Below are 3,548 nucleotides of genomic sequence, written 5' to 3'. Positions count from 1 at the left end.
GATTACCAGAGAGTAAAACTCTTTGGTAAAAGATTTTGTGAAAAATTCTTGTGCTACTCAATGTTTTGAAAAACTTTTTTAGTACTTATCTTGATTAAGTCTTCTCTTGATTCTTGAATCTTGAGTCTTGAATCTTGATCTTGATTGTTCTTGAATCTTAATTATTGAAACTGGATTGAATCTTGAGACTTGATTATTCTTGAATCTTGATTCATTGAAACTTGATTCTTGATGCTTTTTGACTCCTGATTCTTTGAAACTTGCTTAACTCTTGATTCTTTGGCATCATCAAAATAATCTTGGAAGGCATTGCTTCCACAAATATGTCCTCTGCCTATGCATTTGAAGCATTTTATGTTTTTGATATCGGTGTTGGATGATGAGGTAGAATTATGCTTGGTTCCACAACTGGGCGTTGCTGACTTTACATATGGAGACTGTGATAGGCTGGACAAGTTGCCTCCCTCCTTTCTTGGATTTGTTGGTCTAGTTCTGGTTGAAGGTGTTGGATGAGTTCCTTCTTGTTGTGCTTTTCCTCTTCAGCTGTTGTTCAACCTAAACTGTCTTATGCATTAAGTAATCCAATTCCACATACTTCTATAATTCAACATCTCTAATGTCAGGATTTAGGCCACTCAGAAAATGAGCCATTGTGTCCTTAGTTTCCTCTTCAATGTTTGCCCTCACTAGTGTCATCTCCATCTCTTTGTAGTACTCCTTCATGGTCAGACTTCCCTAAGACAGCCTCTGGAGTTTCTATCGTATAGTTCTATTGTAGCTAGTTGGAACATACCTCTTTCGCATAACCTTTCTCATCTCAGTCCATGTATCTATCTCCCGCCCTTCCTCTCTCATCATATCTTTTTGATTTTTATTCCACCAAACAAGGGCATAGTTTGAGAATTCAGCTGCTGCTAACTTCACTTTCTGCTCTTCAGTATAATCATTGCAGGAGAATACATGCTTAATCTTCACCTCTCAGTCAAGGTAGGCGTTGGGTCACTCCTGCCTTTGAAAGGAAGTGCATTGAGTTTTACTCCCTCGATTCTATTCGGCCCCTCCATTCTATTTTGCCTGGGTCCATCATTGCCCCTTCTATTCCCACCATAATGTCTTCCAGCATTCTGATTCAGTTGGTTCTCCAATCCTTCAATTTATCCATAGAGCTCTTCATCGTTACGGTTCAGCAAACGTTGCATTTGTGTAGTCATCATGTCCAGTAACAAACGCTGAGATTCGTCCAGTTGATGATATTCACTACCACCATCACTAGTTCCAACCATAATTAAGGAACAAAAAAATTTGCAATAATTTAAACAAAGGTTTCAAGACCTCACCACACTCTACTCATGTGTTTCTCTCTTTGATGGAAGCACACTCGTGTTTGATGCTCTCAATATAGGCTTTTGTGTGATGTTTTCACTCTTGCCTTTTACCACTCACTCCCTCTTAAGTTCCTGGATGAATCAAATTGGACAACAAGGTAATAGAACAAGAAAGACAACTTAATTATCATGAACTCAATAACAGATTTGGATAACAAATTTGGGTAACATATTTGAATAACAAATTTGGATAACAGATTTGGATAACAGATTTGGATAACATATTTGGTAACAAATTTGAATGACATGTAAATTTCAAATGGTCATAACTTTTGCTACGGTTGTTTGTTTGAGGCTCACTATATATCAAAATGCTCAGAATTGAGAGAAGAATCCCTCAATAGTTTCCAAAGGAGATTTGGTCCACGATTTTTTCCAAAAAAAATGCCTTTAATTGCCTCAAATATGCATTCAAAGATCAAACACCCGCTTTTTTTTTTCAAATTTTTCTTAAACTTTCTGCAACTTTTTTTATAATGCTTTCTTTTCAAATTCGTCTAGGATAATTTAGGCGATTTGTTCAATAGGCAATTAGGAAATTTGATCTCCTAAACCCTAAACCCCAAATTCATCCAGCAAGCAAAATTGTCCCCAAACAGAATTCAAAACAGAATTTGAAATATAATTGAAACAAAATTTTGAAACATGATTTTGGAACAGAATTTTGAAACAAAACGAAGCAAGAACAAGAGTGAAGAAACAACGAAACAAGATCGAAACAAGAACGCAAATAGACACGCAAACAAGAACACAAATTACAAAACAAAACATGAACTTGAGACAAATTAAAATTGGATATGATAGAACCTGTATCAAGAACCGAAGCTCTAATACTAGATGATGTGATCCTTACTAGGAACGGATTGTTTGATACAGGTCACAGAGTTTGGATGACGCCACTTCTAGAGAGAAAAGATAAGTCAGAGTAGATGCCACAAGGATTACCTTGATAAGTCTGAGATTGGTTCAACAAGGAACCTAGAGAGAAGCTCTCACAAAATATTCGCACAATGCCAAAAGTCCCTTCTATTGAAAACGAGTTCAATACATATAGTGTATCTGAGGTGCATCTGGAAAGGCACCAATTTTATTTAATTTAAAATTAAAATGAATATAGAAAAAAATGGCATGAGCCTTCAAATTAGTTTGGGCCTTTAGCAACAATCAAGATTATTGGTAGTGCCTCTAGGCCTTCATCATTCTTCACTTGGGCCTTGTTAAGTATGGCTGGTACCATTTGTTGGAGGGTATCCTTTGACTGTTTGGTCCTACTCCTGGGCATGGGTCCCTGCATTTGGGCAGTTTTAGGATTCTCATCATATATATGAGGTAAACACAAAAGGATCTTTCCAATACATGGGAAAATAGCTTCTCTACGATGATGTTATGCCAAGGACATCATGACTTGAGTTAGATTATGATAGAAACAACATTTCAGCTCTTAGATGAATCTCGTAAGGAGAGAAATCTATGCAAAATTGTGTAAAATATAAGTAATCAACAATTCCATATTAACTGATTGCCCATATTAATTCATAAAATTTTAATGAAAAAAATAACAGCAAGTGATAGATTAGTGCATGGTCAATTTGGAGTAGATTCCCTTTGAGCACCCTAGGGTGCCATAACTATTCAGCAACATATGAGCCAAATTAACTTAATGCAAACATGAAAAGAAAGGAAAAATGATTCTACTACTGAGCACCATTCTCTATATATAACTTCCAAATGCTAAGGTGATAACCAAATTTTTTTAGGCATGTAGAAGGTGAAAAGGTTATGATATTTTATTTCTTGTTGGTTCAAGTTTGATGCATCAAATCTCAAATTCATCTCTAGAAAAAAAAGGGTTGTATAGGCACCAAAAATCATTAAAGTGAAACAGAAAATGCCAATAGCCATTTTAGGACTGGAATTCAACTCGATATCCCTAGAATTATCCCTTTATCCCCATTAGAGCTAAAAGCAGAATCAGACAAGATGCAAGCAAACTTTCAAAGCAAAATGGTGTTTTGCAACACACAAGCAACATCATAATATGCATATTGGTTAGAACATAACCAAGCATAAGATTTGTTGAGGCATTAACTAAATAGAAAGCTTCCTAAGTATTATTAAATCTGATATGTCAGCAATATCACCCAATCTAACTTATTATGATAG

Source organism: Glycine soja, chromosome 12, assembly GCF_004193775.1.
Source record: "Glycine soja cultivar W05 chromosome 12, ASM419377v2, whole genome shotgun sequence".
In the NCBI taxonomy this organism is placed as follows: Eukaryota; Viridiplantae; Streptophyta; class Magnoliopsida; order Fabales; family Fabaceae; genus Glycine; species Glycine soja.
The sequence above is the reverse complement of the archived record's forward strand: the minus strand, read 5'-3'. Positions refer to the sequence as shown.